At 35.4% G+C, this 20,985-nt stretch overlaps 1 long non-coding RNA gene across 1 annotated transcript; it reads left to right on the top strand.

Annotated features, from left to right (window-relative positions):
- Nucleotides 1-216: 216 nt before the first annotated feature.
- Nucleotides 217-20,960, top strand: LOC123390635. Its single transcript, XR_006605168.1, has 3 exons — nucleotides 217-492; nucleotides 12,233-12,331; nucleotides 20,194-20,960. It is a non-coding gene; the product is annotated as an uncharacterized LOC123390635 (long non-coding RNA).
- Nucleotides 20,961-20,985: the final 25 nt, after the last annotated feature.

Raw genomic sequence — 20,985 nt, 5'->3', positions numbered from 1 at the left:
AACACCATATTAAATGATGAGAAGTCTCAAATCTTTCCTCTAAGTCCAGGAACAAAAAGTATATCCACCCTCACCACTTCTATTCAGCAATGCACTAGAGATCTATACAGTGACAAGAAAAAATTGTGCATGTATTCAAGTGAGTAAATGAATAACCACAACTGAAATATGTTTTGCCATCTTTAAGGTCCAGAGTCCAGAGTCGCCTTGTTTCTGGAATAAGTCCATATTCCACCTAGCTATGGAGAGCAGGATCAAGATACATTCATGTTACTGATGCATGTAACTGAGGCTTCTGTCTGACCCAGGATATTGCCCTGAGTGGTATAATCACTCGTCTCTGTGCTTGTGTAAGGAACCCAGAGACATTTTAGAATTCTGCCAAGACAACTCAGAACGAGTGACCAGCCTGAAAAGGACTCCTTCCTGAAATGGTGACTCAGCAAATAGCTCAAGATATGAATGCATGTGTGAATGAAGGGACATGTAAAAGTAAGTTTTACTTTTGTTATTTCTATTATTTGATGTGTGTGTGTGTGTGTGTGTGTGTGTGCACGCCCACATGTCCAATGTTCCTAAGAAAAGTATTTGAGCCACAAAGAGCAGACTCCAGGGTGCAAGAGCTTAGGTCTGTTGTTCTCTCAGGTCTGGTCAACCTGACTTCTCATTTCTTCTCATTCCCTAATTAAAATTGTTCCACAGTTCCCAGTTCAATAACCTCTCTCATTAGATATTCCTTTCTTTCCATCTGATTCTTTTCTCATTTTTGCCCATGCAGTCTAATTTTGGAAAGTCTCTCGGCCCCTATATTTTTCCTCTTCTATTAGTAATGTTCCTGGGTCAGATGCTTTCTGTGTAGTTTAAATTTTTTTCCACTCTCTAGTCCCTCAATCCCAAGTCCTAGTTTACTCCAGTCCATTCTTTTTTGTATGTCACTAGAATAGCATTTATTTCTAAACTATGTCCAGGAATTGGCATTTATTTTTTATTTTATTTTATTTTATTTTATTTATTTTATTTATTTTTAAAGATTTTATTTATTTATTTGACAGAGAGAGATCACAAGTAGGCAGAGAGGCAGGCAGAGAGAGAGGAGGAAGCAGGCTCCCCCCTGAGCAGAGAGCCCGATGCGGGGCTCGATCCCAGGACCCTGAGATCATGACCCGAGCCGAAGGCAGTGGCTTTACCCACTGAGCCACCCAGGCGCCCCAGAAATTGGCATTTAATATGTATCATATTTACGTTCTAAAGTTTGAGAAAGATGACCTAATAGAATTAAAAACCAAAACTTTCTTACTGGCCAGTCTGTGTAATAATGAAATAAAAGCTTTTTTAATGGAACACATTGCTGTGGAATTCTAAAAAGCTATTAATATTCATGGTGAATACGTTTTAATGTGCACCAACTGGGGCTTTTTGAATTAGAGAAGAGATCCAACTTATACTGACAATAGTTCTGATTCACAGTAAGTTCTTTAAAAATCAATGTATAATAAGACTACGAGTAAGTGAGTAACTACATAATCAACTATCCAGATACAGAATGGAAAAATTCATTCAAGTATCATTCAAGTTATACTTGCATAGAATTTATATTATGCTCTAAAAATGCTTCATGCAAGAATATGGAATTGGACCACTTTGGTGGTAACTTTAAAATTTTATTTGCTTTGTAAGATTTAAAACAAAATAAAACAAAACAAAACACTGTTTCCCTTTTTCCTCTATAAGTTGTGTGAAACATAGTGGTATAAAGTTTCTCCTATGTTTTCTTGTTTTATATATAAGACCATATCTTACACAAAAGCATTTTTGCTACTATTGACTAATATATTTAGAACCTTAGGCAAATATAACAGGATTGGATATATAATTTGTCACATTCTCCTCCTCAATGATAATTCCATATCACTTTTGAATTTTAAGACAAAATCTTGCTAGATCTTGCCCTTTTTATGTCTGAGTAATAGAGAATAGATGGATAACCCATTTTTTTTTTCCATTCATCTATTCATGAACACTTGGGTTGCTTCCATATCTAGACTATTGTAAATAATGCTGCAATAATCATAGGGCTGCATATATCTTTTCTAATTACTGTTTTCATTTTTCTTGTGGAAATATCCCATAAAATTACTGGATGATAGGGTAGTTATATTTTTTGTTTTTTGAGGAACATCCATACTGTTTTACAGAGGCTACAGCAATTTATATTCCCATCAACAGTGCACAAGGATGCTTCTTTTTCCATATCCTTGTCAACATTTGTTATTTCTTTTCATTTTTATTTTAGCCATTCTAACAGGTGTAGGTGATATGGTTTTGACTGGCATTTCCATGATGATTAGTCTTCTAAAGAGCATCTCCACATGCGTCCGTTGGCCATCCCGATGTCTTCAGCAAAATATTTAGATCCTCTGAACATTTTTTATTGATTTTTTTTTGGGGGGGATTGGTGTTAAGTTGTAGAAGTTCTTTTTTCTTTTAACTTATTTTGTTTAAATTCAAGTAGGTAACATATAGTGTATCATTAGTTTCAGATGTAACTTTCAGTAATTCATAAATTGGTTATAAATTCTTTGTATATTTTGGACATTAGCTACATCATTATTAGCAATGTCTTCTCCCTCTCAATAGGTTGCCTTTTTGGTTTTGAAAATATTTGTATTAAGCTTTTCATTTTAATTCCAATGTAGTTAATATACAGTGTTATACTAGTTTCAGCTGTACAATGTAGTGATTTAATAATTGTATCCTTATCTCAGTGCTCATTGTGATAGGTATATTCTAACCCCCATTACCTAACTCACTTATCCCCCCATGAAACTCTCTCTGGTCACCCTATGTTATTTCTCTATTGTTATTTTTTGGTTTGTCTCTCCTTTTTCTTGTAAGCTTCTTAAATTCCACATATTAGTGAAATATTATGGTATTTGTCTTTCTTTGAATGACTTACTTCATTTAGCTTATACTCTTCAATCCCTATTAACATTGTTGCAAATGGCAAGAGTTCATTCTTTTTTATGGCTAAATAGTATTTCCGTATGTGTGTGTGTGTGTGTGTGTGTGTGTGTGTGTGATTCCCTTGTATGTGTACGTGTGTGTGAGTGCATGAATTTTTATTTTGATGTAGTCCCAGTAGTTTATTTTTGTTTTCATTCTTCTTGCTTCAGGAGATCTATCCAAAAAACTGTTGTGGCCAATGTCAGAGAATTTCTGCCTGTGCCATCTTCTACAATTTTTATGGTTTCTTTTCTCATGTTTAGGTCCTTAATCCATTTTGAGTTTATTTTTGTGTATGGTGTAAGAAGTGGTCCTGTATCATTCTTTTGCATATAGCTGTCCAGTTTTCCCAACACAATTTGTTGAAGAGATTGCCTTTTTCCCACTGGATACGGTTTCCTGCTTTGTCAATTAATTCGCCATATAATTCTGGGTTTATTTCTCTATTTTCTATTCTATTCTAATGATCTATGTGTCTATTTTTATGCTAGTACCATTGTGTTTTGATTATTACAGCTGTGTAGTGTAGCTTGAAATCTGGGATTATGATACCTTTGGTTTTCTTCTTTCTCAAGATTGCTTTGGCTCTTGAGTGCCTTTTGTGGCTCTGCACAAATTTTAGGATTACTCTAGTTCTGTGAAAAATGTTGTTGGTATTTTTATATGGATTTCAAGAATTTGTAGATTCCTTTAGGTACTATAGATATCCTAACAATATTAATTTTTCCAATTCATGAAATATTTTTTTCCATTGGTATCATCTTTAATTTTTTCATCAGTGATCTATAGTTTTTGGAGTATAGGTTTTTTATTTCATTTATTAAATTTATCCCTAGGTATTTTATTATTTACTTTCAACTGTAAATGGGATGGTTTTCTTTACTTCTTTTTTCTGCTACTTATTTTTAGTATATAGAAATGCAACAGAATTCTGCACCTTGTTTTTGTATCCTGTGATGTTACTGAATTAACTAAATAATCACTGTAGTTTTATAGTGGAGTCTTCAGGGTTCTCTCTATATAATATTAAGTGATCTGCAATTGGTGAAAGTTTTACTTCTTCCTTATCAATTTGGATGCCTTTTATTTCTTTTTCTTGATTGATTGCTATGCTTAGGACTTCCAGTACCATGTTGAATAAAAATAGTGAGAGTGGGCCTCCTTGTTCTACTTGATCTTAGAAGAAAAAAGCTCTCAGTTTTTCACCATTGAGTATGATGACAGCTGTTAGTTTTTCATATATGGCCTTTATTATGTTCAGGTATGTTCCCTTTGCACTTACTTTCTTGAGAGATTTTGTCATGAGTGGATAATGTACTTTGTACAATGCTTTATCTTACATCTTTTGAGATGATCATATGATTTTTATTCTTTGTCTAGTTAATTTGATGTATCATGTTGATTTATTTGCAAATGTTGAATCACCCTTGCATTAATGGAGCAAATCCCACTTAATCATGGTGAATAATTATTTTAACATATTATTGGATTCAGTTTGCTCTGAGTTTGTTGAGGATTTTTGTGTCCATGTTCATTAGAGATATGGGCTTCTAGTTTTCTTTTTATGTAGTGTCTTTCTGGTTTTAATATCAGAGTAGTGCTTTTCTTGTAAGATCAGTTTGGAAGGTTTCCTTCCTCTTTTATCTTTTGGAATAGTTTGAGAAGAAAAGCTATTCACTCTTTTATAAATATTCAGTAGATTTAATCTGTGAGGTCATCTAGTCCTTGACTTGATTACTGATTCAATTTCATTGCTAGTAATTAGTCTGTTCAAATTTTTAAAATTTATTCTGGATTTAGTTTTGGAAGTTTCTAAGTTTCTAGTAATTTATCCATTTCTTCTAGCTTGTCCATTTTTTGAATATTAGTTTTCATAACATTATCTTATAATATGTTATTCTTTGTTATTCTGTGGTGTTTTATTGTTTTCAGACTACAGATCTTTTATGTTTTTGGCTAGGTTTATCCCTACATATCGTACGGTTTTGATGTGATTTTAAGTGGAATTAATTCCTGATATCTCTTTCTGCTGTTTTATTATTAGTGTATAGAAATGAAACAAGTTCTTTACTTTGATTTTCTATCCTGATTTTCCTGAATTTATCTATCGGGTCTAGCAACTTTTTGGTGGAGTCTTTTGGGTATTGTATTTGGAATACCATGTCATCTGCAAATAGTGAAAGTTTGGTTTCTTCTTTGCCAGTTTAGATGTCTTTTATTTCTTTTTGTTGTCTGATTGCTCAGTCTAGGATTTCCAGTACTACGTTAAATAATGGTGGTGAGAATGGACATCCCTGTCTTTTTCCTAATTGTGGAGGAAACGCTCTCAGTTTTTTCTCCATTAAGGATGATATTAGCTGTAGGTTTTTCATATAGTGCCTTATTTTTATGAGGTATATTCCTTCCATCCCTGCTTTATTGAGGGTTTTTATCATGAATGAATGTTGTACTTTGTGAAGTGGTTTTTGTCTATATATTGAGAGGATCATGTAGTTTTTTTTTTTTATTAATTGTGACATATCACAGTGATTGATTTGCAAGTGTTGAACCACCCTCACAGTCCAAAAATAAATCTCACTTGATTGAGGTGAATGATTTTTTCAACATATTGTTGGATTCATTTTGCTGATATTTTGTTGAAAATTCTTGCATCTATGCTCATCAGGGATGTTGACCTATATTTTCCCTTTTAGTGGAGTTTTTCTGGTTTTGGTATCAGGGTAATACTAACCTTGTAGAATGAATTTGGAAGTTCTCCTTCCATTTCTATTTTTTGGGACAGTGAGAAGAACAGATATTAACTCTTTTTGGGGGAAGATTTCATTTATTTATTTGACACAGGAGAGATCACAAGTAGGCGAGCAGCAGGTAGAGAGAGAGGAGGAAGCAGGCTTCCTGTTGAGCAGAGAATCTGATGTGGGGCTCAATCCCAGGACTCTGAGATCATGACCTGAACCAAAGGCAGAGGCTTAACCCACTGAGCCACCCAGTCAACCCCAGGTATTAACTCTTTTTTAAATGCTTGGTATAATACATCGGGGAAGCAATCTGGCCCTGGACTTTTGTTTGTTAGGAGATTTTTGATGAATGATTAAATTTCTTTGCTGGTTATCAGTCTATGTGAATTTTCTATTTCTGCTTCAGTTTTGGTAATTTATATGTTTCTAGGAATATATCTATTTCTTCTAGGTTGTTGAACTTGTTAGTATGTAGTTTTTCATAAAATTCTCTTACATTTGTACTTCTGGGCTGTTGGTTATTATTTCTTCTCTCTCTTTTGTGATTTTATTTATTTGGGTCCATTCTCTCTTATTTTTGATAAGTGATCAATTTTATTAGTTTTTCAACAAACCAGCTCATGGATCTGTTCTATAGTTCTTTGTTTGTTTGTTTTACTTTCTATATTCTGCTCCAATCTTTTTATTATTTCCTTTCTTCTGCTGACTTGAAGCTTTGTTTTTCATTCTTTGTCTCACTCCTTTAGGTGAAAGGATAAGATGCTTATTTGAGATTTTTCTTGCTTCTTGAAGTAGGCTTGTATTGCTATACACTTCCTTCTTAGGTTAGCTTTTGCTGCATCCCAAAAGTTTTGGACCATCTTGTTTTTATTTTGAATTGTTTCTACATATATTTAAAAGTTTTTTCTTTGATTTTTCTGGATGGCGCATGTATTGTTTAGTAGTAGGTTGTTTAACTCTGTGTATTTGTGGTTTTCCAGATTTTTCTTGTGGTCCACTTCAAGTTTCAGAATATTGTGATGAAAAATATGCATGGTATGACCTCAATCTTTTTGTACTTGTTGGGGGCTGCCCTGTGACCAAGGATGTGATCTGATGTGGAGAACGTCCCATGTGTACTTGAAAAGAATGTGTTTTCTGCTCTTAGGATCAAATATTTTGAATATATATGTTAAGTCCATCTGGTCCAATGTGTCTTTCAAAGCTATTGTTTTATTGTTGATTTTTTAAAATTTTCTTTTAAAGATTTTATTTATTTATTTGTTAGAGAGAGAGGGCACACAAGCAAGGGAAGTGGCAGGCAGAGGGTGAGGGAGAAGCAGGCTCCCCATTGAGCACAGAGCCCGAAGAAGGACTCTATCCCAGGACCCTGGGATCATGACCTGAGCCAAAGGCAGAATCTTAACTGACTGAATCACCCAGACATCTCTTTTGTTGATTTTCTGCCCAGACAATCTGTCCATTGATGTATGTGGGGTGTTAAAGTTAAAGCTGAATGAGAAAATTACATACCCAAGTATACTTTATCCAGCAAGGTTGTCACTCAGAACAGAAGGAGTACACTTGGCTATGGAATTTTCTCATTCAGCACTTTGAATATATCATGCCATTCCCTTATGGTTGGAAAGTGTCTGCTGAAAAACTTCCTGCTAGTCTTATGGATTTTCCCTTCTATGTTACTTCTTCTTTTGTCTTTCTGCTTAAAATTGTTTTATTTCTTTATCACTATATTTTGCCAGTTTAATGACAATATGTATTGGTGTTGGTCTGCTTTTGTTGAATTTGATGGGGGTACCCTCTGCCTCTTTAATCTGGATGTTTGTTTCCTTCCTAAGATTAGGGAAATTTACAATTATTATTTCTTCAAATAAATGTTCTCCTTTTTCTCTCTCTTCTTTATTATATTGTGGAGCTTTTATATTATGAATGTTATTATGTTTGATGGAGTTACTGAGTTCCCTAAGTCTATTCTCCTTTTCCGTAACTCTTCTTTGTCTCTTTTGTTCATTCACTATTTTCCATTATTTTGTCGTCCAGGTCACTAATTTGTTCCTCTGTTTCTTCCAGCCTTGTGTTCATTGCATCAAATCTGCTTCCAATATTATTTACTGCACTCTTCAATTCTGATCAACTCTTTTTTACCTTTTATATCTGAGGTAAGCATCCCTTATTGTCTTTTTTATCCTTTTCTCAACCCCAATGAGTATCCTTATGATTGTTGCTTTAAATTCTAAATTGGGTGTGTAACTTAAATCTGTTTTTCTCCAGATCTCTGGCTATGGCCTTGTCTTGTTCTTTCATTTGGCAAAAGTTCCTCCATCTTTGCAGATTGTCTAAGGCTCTGCCTTCTTATTCTGTGTTAGAAATTATGTCTCCTGCTCCTGAAAATAGTGACCTTATGAAGAAGAGGTCATGTAGTTTCCAGGGTCTTGTACTTAAAGGAATGTCTCTTATGTGTGCTGTGTGCTCTGCTGTTGTGTTTTGGTTGACTGTCTTTCAGGCTAGTCATCTCCAGAAGCTTTCCTTGCCTGCTGTGGGCAGTGTTCTGTTCCTGGCCTGAATGTGGAAAGTTTTAAGTAGGCATGCTCTGGTTTTGTTGTGACATGAAAATTGACACCATTTCCACCAGAATTGAGGCCCCGCAGAACTCTCTGGTTGAGAAACATGATGGAGGTGGTAGTTTGTGCTGGTCTTCAGAGGTAGAGAGTCACCACACTGGGACTGAGACAAGCTTGACTGAGAAGGGCAGTCCTGCCAGAGTACAAGGAGTTGGGTTTTAGTGAACAAGTTAAGCATTTAAGCAGATCCAAGTCCAGCACTTTGCTGCTTTCTGCAAGTGGCTCTGTGTTTACTCTGAGGTGTAGGGGAGGGACACAGTGACAGCCAGTTTCTTTGTTCTCAGAGATTGTCTCAGTGAATACTGCCTCTCAGAGATATGCTCCAAGAAGGGTGAATAATCTCCCCAGTATATGCCCCAGGAGTTATTCAGATCACCTTTTACATGCTGTCTGTTCCCTAATTTGCCTGTCTTCTCTCCAGAAACAGGGCAATACCTTCAGTGCTCTATCTTTGCCAAGTCCACCAAACTTTAAAACTCCAGGTTTTAGGTCCCACTGGTTGTAAGAACTCATGAAATTTAGCCTCTTTCATTTGTCAAGCCAAGGGTTTGGGGAAACTCTCTACTTGTACATTCCACTGTGTGTTTCTTCTTCTTCTTTTTTTTTCCCCCTTTATCGATGGCCATGGCTCCCTCTCCTCCACAGCACCTGCTATTCATTTCTCGCATAAACCACGTCTCTTCACGTACTTTTTCAGTGTGGCTACTTTTTTCCCTTTAGTTATCTCCATCAGTCTTCAGGTTCATTTCTTGGATATTTAGGATGATTTGATAATTATCTAGTTGTGTTTGTGGGATGAGTTGAGCCTATGATCCTTCCACTCTGCTGCCGTTTTCCCTCCCAAAGTCTTCTACTCTTTTTTCAAGTCCAATTGGTATCTTTATGATCATTGCTTTAAATTCTCCATCAGACATGATACTTATATCTGTTTCCCTTAGATCTCTGGCCCTGGCCTTATCTTATTCTTTCATTTGGGAGAAATTCCTCCATCTTTTTTATTTTGCCTAAGTCTCTGCCTTCTTCCCTGTGTTAGAAAAGCCAGCTATGCTCCTGAAAATAGTGGTCTTATGAAGAAGAGGTCATGTAATGTCCTGGGCCTGGTGTTTCAGGATTTGTCTCCAGTGTGTGTAGCATATGCTCCACAGTTTTGCTCTGACTGCTCTGTCCTTCAGTCAGTAGTCTTCAGAGGCTCTCTTTGCCTGCAGGAGGCACCATTTTGTCCCTAGCCTGAATGTGGTGAATTTTAACTAGGTATGTTGTAATCTGTTGGTGAAATTAGACCTGTTACCAATTCCACCAGAACTGAGGCTCTGTGAACGTTTTTGGTTGGGAGACATCATGTGGATAAGTGTTGTGCTGTCTTCTAGGGGGAGTGACTTGTTATCCTGGGACTAAGGCCAGCTTGACCTTGAAGGGAAGTTCCACCAGACTGCAGGGGGCATGTGTTTTGGTGTATGCACGTTAAGCAGCCAGTGTTGGCACTGTGCCAGTTCCCACATGTGAACATGTGCTTCTGCTGAGGAATGGGAAAGGGAAATGATGCCAGTCGGTACCTTTATTTTGTGAGAGCTTTCTCTGTGAACTATGCCTCTCTGTGACATACTCTGAGAAGAATAAATAATTTCCCCACTGTGTACCCAATGTACTCTTCAGATCACTGTTTCCATGCTGCACATCCATGGACTCTTTGCCTTTTTTCCAAGAGCAGCTTCAATGTTTCCAGAGTCTCCTGGAGTCAAGCCTTCTGACATTTAAAACTTCAGGTTAATCCCCTCTGGTTGAAATTTAGCCACTTGGAATGGAAATGTTTCACTTTCTAAGCCAATGGCTATGAGGAAAAATCTGCTTGTTCATTCTCTGTGCTCTTCTCTCTCTTTCATCCTTCTCCACGACCAGAGCTCCTTCCCCTCCATAGCTTTCAGGAACCATTTCCCATCTAAGCAATATCTCTGTGCTTCCTAACTTCTTCAATGTGGTCTCTTCTCTACCTTTAGTTGTGGATCTTGTTCTGCTCAGGCCAGCTTCTGGGGTATTTAAGATGATTTGATAGTTACCTAATTGTGTTCATAGGTGGGAGCAAGCCTAGGGTCCTCCTAGTCTGTCATTATCTTCCGTCTCTGTTGTTTTCTTTAAGAACTGCTATAGTGTCATTGCATAATGAATACATATAATTCGGTAAAAAAATAATCCTCACTCCAAGATAACTTAAGACGTTCTATTCAAAATCTACTTTGTTCTTCTTTTCTTGTTTTATCATGACTGATATTCCCTGGTAAGAAAACAAAGACAAAATAATCTGTGACTGTGCTTTAATAGTCAAGCTGCTCAAGTGATTTTTTTTTTTTTAAGATTTTATTTATTTATTTGAGAGAGAAACAGTGAGAGAGAGCATGAGCAAGAAGAAGGTCAGAGAGCGAAGCAGACTCCCCATGGAGCTGGGAGCGGGACTCGATCCTGGGACTCCGGGATCATGACCCGAGCTGAAGGCAGTCGTCTAACCAACTGAGCCACCCAGGCGTCCCAAGTGATGTTGTTATAATTGCATCACTGCACTACAAACAGTCTTGATTGCTGCTCCTTTGTTATTGTTGTGAAAAACAGCTATAGACTATACACCAATAAAAATATAGTAATCTGAAAGGGCATGTGCACCCTGATGGTTACAGCAGTAATGTCCACAAGAGCCAAACTATGGAAAGAACCTAGATGTCCATCAACAGATGAATGGATAAAGAGGAAGTAGTATATATATACAATGGAATATTCTGCAGCCATCAAAAGAAATAAGGGGCATCTGGGTGGCTCAGTTGGTTAAGCTACTGCCTTAGGCTCAGGTTATGATTCCAGGGTCCTGGGATTGAGTACCGCATCAGACTCCCGCTCAGCAGAGAGCCTGCTTCTCTCTCTCCCTCTGCATGCCACTCTGCTTACTTGTGTTATTTCTCTGTCAAATAAATAAATAAAATCTTAAAAAAAAGAAATGAAATCTTACCATTTGCAATGATGTTGATGGAACTAGAGGGTATTATGCTGAGTGAAATAAGTCAATCAGAGAAAGACAGTTATTATATGGTCTCCCTGATATGAGAAATTTGAGAGGCAAAGTGTGGGGGGCTTAAGGGGTAGGGAAGGAAAAAATGAAACAAGAGTGGATCAGGAGGGAGACAGACCATAAGAGACTCTTAATATCACTAAACAAAATGAGGGTTCCTGGTTGGAGGGGAGTAGGGAGAGGGTGGTTGGGTTATGGACATTGGGGAGGGCATGTGCTATGGTGAATGTTGTGAAGTATGTAAGCCTGATGATCCACAGACCTGTATCCCTGAGGCTAATAATAAATTATATGTCAATTAAAAAAATATCTGAGTTCTGTTGACATTGAAATTCAAATTTCATATTATTTTTGCATCACGTGTTTTATTCACAATTTTTTCAGTGATTTAAAAATGTGAAATCTATCCTGAAATCCAAAGTTTTCCAAAGATACATGCCAGCCGTGATTTGATTTGTAGACCAAAGTATGTCTATATCAGTTTTGGCTTCATAAAGTATAGCAAAGTGATGAGGAGAGACCTGGAGCTTAACAGAGATTCCCTCATTTACTGTGAGGTGTCCATTCCCAAGAATTCTTCATAACCCATGGGATAAGCATCTCCCTAACCTATGAGATATTCAGTCCCATTCTGTCTTCCAAGTAGCTGTTGTGATCTGCTGCTGTGGTGTTTAAGAGTAATGGGATCTCTCAGCTTTATCTTTGAAAATTGAAACTTGGCCAAATACCAATAAGTTATTGGAAGTATAGAATAAAACTTCTATGGCAAAAACAGTTGGTCTGGATGTTAATAAGGAAATTCTCTGGCATTCATTTTTCAGAATTCCACCATGAAGATCGAATAATCACCAATGTTCTCCTATACCTAGGATTTTTCTTCATCGTCATTTTTTTTGTGTGGATGGAATATCATAATCATGGTAAGTTAAAAAATATGTAAAGTCCTGATATCTTAAGGGTTCACTACTCTCACTGATTTTGAGTGGTGATTATAACAGAGATAAGTGGAATCTGACCTTCTTATTATAAAAACAGAATTAGAGGTGAGAGATGTGACAGTCTCGCTTTATTGCTTACTTCTCACTTTTTCACATGTACTTCTAATAAACATATTTAATAGAGGTTTTGAAAAACTGCAATTAACCAAGTGTATTATTCCCCAAACTGTAAGGGTTCTGGAAACATGTCTGTAAAATTAACAGTATAAATAATGTTTAACAGGGAAATCTACAGCACTTGAGTTACTTGTAAAATATTTGATTACTTTGATAATTTGTCATCATTTGATAACTTATCTCAACTGTTAGGATTAGAAATAATTGGTTGAAGCTGTAAAGAGTAATATTTGAGCTCTATATAAAGAAAAAGTTTAAAAATAAGACCTTTCTCCTTATTGAGTATTTTTGCAAAGGAAGTCATGAGTTCACTATCACTGATAGCATTTAATGGAAATCTTAATGGTCATATAAAGGACTTGTTTATCTTAATTAGAGAATAGATTCTTATATTAAAGAATGGATCCTCAGTTAGATGGAAGATCAAAAATAATATATTTTATCATAAGTAATGTGAAAGTGTAAGAATGAAATCCTTAATTCTCAAATAACATTTATGGGGAAATGTTTTTTTCCCTTATTTTTCATAATTTTTAGCATTCTTCTGTACAAAAAAAATTACCTCCTTAGAAAAATACACTATGCAGTGCCTACAAATTAAAAAATCCTGAACAGATAGAGATATCCAAATAAATAAACTGGGATTTTTTTCAGTGTTTATAGATGGCAATAAGAATAAATTATTATTAATAAATGAAATCCTATAAAGTATATTTTATTCTGAAAACAAACACACTAGATTTAAATAAATGCTGTTAAATAAAAGCAAGACCAAATTTTTAAAAAATCAACTAAATAAATATAATATAGTCACCCCAATAATAAAAATATATATTAAAAATATATATTGGTACAAACAGAAGCAAAATTTGAGTATATATATATATATATATATATATATATATATATTGCCCTCCTTGGTTAAATTTATTCCTAACTTTTTATTCTTTTATGAACTATTGTTAATGGAATTGTTTTGTTAGTCTCATTTTTGGAAAGTTCATTGCTTGTATATAGGATAAAGCCATTTGTATGTTGATCTCATATACTACAGCTTAGCTGAATTTGTTTAGAAAAACTATGAGGGAAACTATGGCCTACCAGAACAGAAGAGCTTTAGGATAACACCTGCCTTACTCTAGGACAAGTAACAACAGTTTTCCCCAACCTCCCAATAGTTTCAGTCTTAGAGAATAACTAAGCTTCCACTTTTAGCTGGCAGCATGAGGCAAAAGGAGGCAGTGCAAGGCTGTGGCATTCTGTTTTCATTCCACCCAGGCATCTGTGTGTTCTAGCTAAGCTTTCTCCCTATACAGAGTGAGGAGGAGATGTGAGGAGATATGAGACCATGTTCTGCTTTCTTCAGGAAAGTTATCACTGGGGCAGAGGGGCAAGCTGAATTAGACTTCTGCTAGTAGCCAATGTGGCAGTAATAGTCAGCATTCCATTTCTACCAGTGACCAACAGGGAATTTATATACACTCCCACCCTGGAAACACTTGCTATATATAAACCCAATGACTGTTGGCTAATATAGAAGAATAGATAAGATCTATGGTCTCACATGTGTGAGAATATCCAATGTGTCCAGAATAAAATAAAAAATTAACTCATCATGTCAAGGTCAAAGACAATCACCACCTGAATGACAGTGGATAATTGTCAGAAACCAACATTGAGATGACACAACTGTTGGAAGTATCTGGCATGGATGGTAAAGCTGCAATGATAAAAAAGATTCAATGAGCAATTGTAGAAACTCCTGAAACTAAGAACAATGGAAAATTTTAGGAGATAAATAGATTTTACAAATAACCAAAGGAAAATTACAGAACCAGAAATTATTATAACGGAAGTAGAAAAGTTACTTGATGATCTCAATGCATGCTAAATTGAAGATGACAGAAGAAAGAAACTAAACATGAAGATAAATCAATAGAAATTACCTAATCAGGAAATAAGTGAGAAAATAGACACAAGAAGAAACAGAGACCTGGAATGCATAGACGATATAAAAATAATCCATCGTTTTTGTTATCAGAGTCCTCAGAGAAATTACAAAGAGTATGGAGCTAAAAGAAATATACATATAGATGAGATAATGGTAGAATGCAAAACTCTACAGATTCAAGATACTGAAATGTCCACAAATGGGAGAAACCTAAAGAAACCCTCAATGAGGTATCACTACACATCTTTTAAAATGACTAAAATTAAAAATTAAACAGACAGAATATCCCAGTAGTGTTGAGAACATGAGGAAACTTGACTTCTAACATTGCTGGTAAGAATATAAAAACAGTACAGCCCTTCTATTCATTAATATGGCATTTTCTTGTAAAAATGAATATGGTGAGTCTGGTGGTGGGTATTAAGGAGGGCACATATTGTCTGGAGCATCGGGTGTTATACATAAACAATGAACCTTGGAACACAACATCAGAAACTAATGATGCAGTGTATGGTGATTAACATAACACAATTTAAAAAATTAAAAAATGAATATGCACTTGCTGTATAAATCAACAATCATACACTTAGGCATTTATTCTAAAGAATATAGAAATAAAACCTTATGTTCATATGGAATCTTCAATGCAGAACAATTTTACTTATATTAGCAAAAAACTGGAAACAAAACAAATACTCTTCAGTGAATGCAGAGTTAAATAAACTATAATAAATGAGTATACTGGAATACTATTCAGCAATAAAATGCAGCAGAGTATTGATTCATACAACAAAAGTGGTGGGCTTCCATAGCACTGTGCTTAGTGGGAAAAATGTATATCTCAAAAGATTGTGTACTGTATGATTCCATTTGTATGACATGTGAAAACTGACAAAACTATAGAGATGGAGTATAGACTAGTGGCTGCTGGGGACAAAGGAAGAACAGGGGTGGAGACTGAGAATATAAAGAGATTGCCTAAGATATTGTGGTTGTGGACCAGTTTTATATCTTGATAGTGGTTTCTTGAGTCTATCGATGGGAGAAAATGTATCAACACACACGTGCACGTGCACATCAATGCATGCAAAAATGGTGAAACCCGAATGAGGTATGTTGTATAATTAACAGGATTATAACCATGTCAGTTTCTTGGCTTTGATATTTTACTACAGTTATATGAGATGTTTTCTTTCATTAGGGTATCTGGGTAAAGGATATATAGGTCTATATATAAAAAACATTAAAAAGAGGGGGAAACTATGATTCCTGTGCTTCGTCAGGTAAAATAAAAGAGACTAGAAATAAAAAGAATGAAAATTCACAGAAGACAAATAGAAACTAGGAAAAATGCTCAAATCAAAATTTTAGAATTGAAAGATACATCTAAAATTTAAATACTACTGCATTAGCACAATAAGAAAATGTAGATAATAAGGAAAAAGACCAGAAAATGGAATTTCCAAAATCAAAAATACAGGAAAAAACAAGTCTTGATGAGGATGTAGAGAAAAGGGAACCCTCACTCACTATTGGTGGGAATGCAAACTGGTGCAGCCACTCTGGAAAACAGTATGGAGATTCCTCAAAAGTTAAAACTGGAACTATATTATGTCCCAACAATTGTCCTACTGGCTATTTACCCCTAAGAATCCAAAACCACTAATTCAAAAGAATATAAGCATAGCCTATATTTCTTGCAGTATTATCTACAACAGACAAATTATGGAAGCAGCCCAAGTCTCCATGGATAGATGAATGGATAAAGAAGAAAAAGAATATATACAAAATAAAATATTATTCAGCCATAACAAGGAATGAAATCTTGACATTTGCAACAATATGGATGGAGCTAGAGAGTATAATACTAAATGAAATAAGACAAAGAAAGAAAAATACCATAAGATTTCAGTCATATGTGGAATTTAAGAAACAAAACTAATGAAAAAAGTAAAAGAAATACAACTCAAAAAAATGGACTCTTAACTATAGAGAACAAATCAAGAGTTACCAGAAAGGAGGTGAGTGGGAGAATAGGTGAAACAGGTGATGGGGATTAAGAGTACACTTAACCATGTTTAGCACTGAGTAGCTTGTAGAATCATTGAGTCACTATATTAGACACCTGACACCAATATAATTGCATGTTAATTATATTAGCATTAAAGTAGAAAAATTAATTTACAAAGGAAAAGTGGAAATATTTACAGTGTGTGTAAGTTTTCTGCATAAAGATATTTAGAAATATTAAAAAAAGTTTTTGCACATTAATAAAGAAATTCCCAGGAAGAGAGGAGAAAGATTGGAGCATATAATCTATTTGAAGAAGACTGTCAAAACTCTCTCACACTTGGTAAAAAATGTAAACTTAAAAATGCAAAGTATAATTTCATTTTTCTGCATGTGGCTGTCCAATTTTCCCAGCACCATTTATTGAGGAGGCTGTCTTTTTTCCATTGGACATTCTTTCCTGCTTTGTCGAAGATTAGTTGACCATAGAGTTGAGGGTCTATTTCTGGGCTCTCTATTCTGTTCCATTGATCATTGTGTCTGTTTTTGTGCCAGTACCATGCTGTCTTGATGATGACAGCTTTGTAATAGAGCTTGAAGTCCGGAATTGTGATGCCACCAACGTTGGCTTTCTTTTTCAATATCCCTTTGGCTATTCGAGGTCTTTTCTGGTTCCATATAAATTTTAGAATTATTTGTTCCATTTCTTTGAAAAAGATGGATGGTACTTTGATAGGAATTGCATTAAATGTGTAGATTGCTTTAGGTAGCATAGACATTTTCACAATATTTATTCTTCCAATCCAGGAGCATGGAACATTTTTCCATTTCTTTGTGTCTTCCTCAATTTCTTTCATGAGTACTTTATAGTTTTCTGAGTATAGATTCTGTGTCTCTTTGGTTAGGTTTATTCCTAGGTATCTTATGGTTTTGGATGCAATTGTAAATGGGATTGACTCCTTAATATCTCTTTCTTCTGTCTTGCTGTTGGTGTAGAGAAAAATGAAATTGGACCATTTCCTTACACCACACACAAAAATAGACTCAAAATGGATGAAGGACCTCAATGTGCGAAAGGAATCCATCAAAATCCTTGAGGAGAACACGGGCAGCAACCTCTTCGACCTCTGCCGCAGCAACATCTTCCTAGGAACAACGCAAAAGGCAAGGGAAGCAAGGGAAAAAATGAACTATTGGGATTTCATCAAGATCAAAAGCATTTGCACAGCAAAGGAAACAGTTAACAAAATCAAAAGACAACTGACAGAATGGGAGAAGATATTTGCAAATGACATATCAGATAAAGGACTAGTGTCCAGAATCTATAAAGAACTTAGCAAACTCAACACCCAAAGAACAAATAATCCAATCAAGAAATGGGCAGAGGACATGAACAGACATTTCTGCAAAGAAGACATCCAGATGGCGAACAGACACATGAAAAAGTGCTCCATATCACTCGGCATCAGGGAAATACAAATCAAAACCACAATGAGATATCACCTCACACCCAATCAGAATGGCTAAAATCAACAAGTCAGGAAATGACAGATGCTGGCGAGGATGCGGAGAAAGGGGAACCCTCCTACACTGTTGGTGGGAATGCAAGCTGGTGCAGCCACTCTGGAAAACAGCATGGAGGTTCCTCAAAATGTTGAAAATAGAACTGCCCTATGACCCAGCAATTGCACTATTGGGTATTTACCCTAAAGATACAAATGTAGTGATCCAAAGGGACACATGCACCCGAATGTTTATAGCAGCAATGTCCACAATAGCCAAACTATGGAAAGAACCTAGATGTCCATCAACAGATGAATGGATCAAGAAGATGTGGTATATGTACACAATGGAATACTATGCAGCCATCAAAAGAAATGAAATCTTGCCATTTGCGACAACATGGATGGAACTAGAGCGTATCATGCTTAGCGAAATAAGTCAAGCAGAGAAAGACAACTATCATATGATCTCCCTGATATGAGGAAGTGGTGATGCAACATGGGGGCTTAAGTGGGTAGGAGAAGAATCAATGAAACAAGATGGGATTGGGAGGGAGACAAACCATAAGTGACTCTTAATCTCACAAAACAAACTGGGGCACCTGGGTGGCTCAGTGGGTTAAGCCACTACCTTCGGCTCAGGTCATGATCTCAGGGTCCTGGGATCGAGTCCCGCATCGGGCTCTCTGCTCAGCAGGGAGCCTGCTTCCTTCTCTCTCTCTCTCTGCCTGCCTCTCAGTGTACTTGTAATTTCTCTCTGTCAAATAAATAAATAAAATCTTTAAAAAAAAAAAAAAAAAAAAAACAAACTGAGGGTTGCTGGGGGGAGGGGGTTTGGGAGAACAGGGTGGGATTATGGACATTGGGGAGGGTATGTGCTTTGGTGAGTGCTGTGAAGTGTGTAAACCTGGTAATTCACAGACCTGTACCCCCGGGGATAAAAATATATGTTTATAAAAAATAAAAAATTAAAAAAAATGCAAAGTATAAGCAGAATAAACTTAAAGAATACCGACATGCCTAGAATTATTTTGATCATAATTTTTGAAAGCCAAATTAAAGAAATAACTCTTGAACTTATCTAAAGTAAAACGAGAAAGGACAAATGATTCGAAACCAGGTGACTTCACACCGAAAATCATAGAAGCAAGAGTAAAATAAAGCAAAGTCATTAAAATACTGAAAGAAAAAACTGTCAACCCACTAGTCTATATATTCAGTGAAAAGAGACTTCAGCAAAAAGACAAAAGAAAATCTTTAATGCGTGGAAGAAAAAAAAGTCAAGAAAACAAAGACAAGACCAAAAGTAGTTACCAGATTTGTCTCATACGAAATCCTAAAGAAACTTCTGGAACATAAGGGAAATAACAGAAGGAGCAAATGAGAAGAAGGGAAAAACATGTGGATAGAAATAAGAGATTGTAAATTCTGAAAATCAAAAATTTCTTCTATTTGTTTTGAAGATGTGAAAAGGTGTTTTCTCTTCATCCACAAGCAATTTAATTAATGATTGAATAAATTTTGCCCTCTTGAATTCATTTTTATGCTGTATCAATTATTTGAAATAAATAAGCTTAATGAATTTATTCAGAGAAAGGGAGGAAGTTAAAGGGAAATTTATCTCCACCAGAACAGAAAATGTATTACTAAAGGAAACCCTGTCCTGGATTATAGAAAAGCAATGCTTTTGGTACTTTGGCATTTTGTAATAATAGTTTGCCCCTAAAAGAACTGATATTTGATCCTCTGTACTTTTATTTATGAATCACTTCAATTATTTTAATCAATATTTCTCATTTGATATGGACATTGGGGAGGGTATGTGCTATGGTGAGTGCTGTGAAGTGTGTAAGCCTGGTGATTCACAGACCTGTACCCCTGGGGTAATACTACATTATATGTTAATTTAAAAAATTTTTTTTAAAATTCTCATTTGATTTTCAGAAAAAAATAAAAGATGATGAGTTTCAAATCTTAAATCACTTAGAAAGGATATCATTGCAACAAACTCAGTTTCAGACAGTAAAAAGAAAAGTGTTTGGTATCTTGACATTATACCAAATAAAACTTTCTTCCTTGTACACCAATCTACTGGTAACTCTATTGTTACACTTGCAATTTGTTTCAGTTTAATATGTAATAAAACTTTCCTGTTTGTTTTTTTTTTCTAAACTGTCTAAATTTTTGTCTAATCTCTTTTTCAGAGAAAAGGAAGAAAGAAGAGCAAGGTAGCCATTTTACCTTCACATAAGTACAAATCATGCAATTAAATATTGTCAGCTCTTGACTGTATGAGAGCAGCCCTGGGCATCTTGGCATTGTGTTGAACCAAGGATATTTTCCCCTAGTAAATGAATTGATTTGACCTTCCGTTACTTTATTTGTAGATCACTTCTGTTGCTCTAACTTCAGTTTACTCTTTTGCATAAGCATCATGATATCTGAAGCACTTTCGGTGATCAAATGTGATGCTGCTTGTGAAACATGTATCACAGAGCTTAATGCAGAGAAAGCAGTTAATGAATGTCAGTGGGGATGTTGGGTATGATGGTGACAATGATCGTGATGATGATGGTGATGGTGATGGTGATGATTATTATGACAATGATATCATGCCTACAGAAGACTTCAGGAAATTATTTTGGGAGATGTTAAGTTCAGTCACAAGAAATTTAAAATTATTTTTCTGCTTTGCCATTTCACATAAAACAATGTGGAAACCCATAAGTTTTTCAGTAAAACACCTATAAAATAAATGTAATCTTTTTTTTTCTCTGAAGTGGCTAACCTACTCTATACACAACAGGAGAAAAGGTTTTTGTTCATTTTGATTGTTTCATAATGATTCTTATGCGACTTTCTTTTAATTTTTCAAGTGAACCTAGGAAAGAAGATGATAAAAATGTAACAAATATTTACAAAATATATTTCTATTATGTGTGTCATAGTGATTTTCATATTACTCTGTTTTATTTTCAGGTGAACCTAGGAAAGAA

This window comes from Mustela putorius, unplaced genomic scaffold (genome assembly GCF_011764305.1).
Source record: "Mustela putorius furo isolate JIRA1106 unplaced genomic scaffold, ASM1176430v1.1 tig00000135_pilon_pilon_pilon, whole genome shotgun sequence".
Lineage (NCBI taxonomy): Eukaryota > Metazoa > Chordata > Mammalia > Carnivora > Mustelidae > Mustela > Mustela putorius.
The sequence above is the reverse complement of the archived record's forward strand: the minus strand, read 5'-3'. Positions and strand labels throughout refer to the sequence as shown.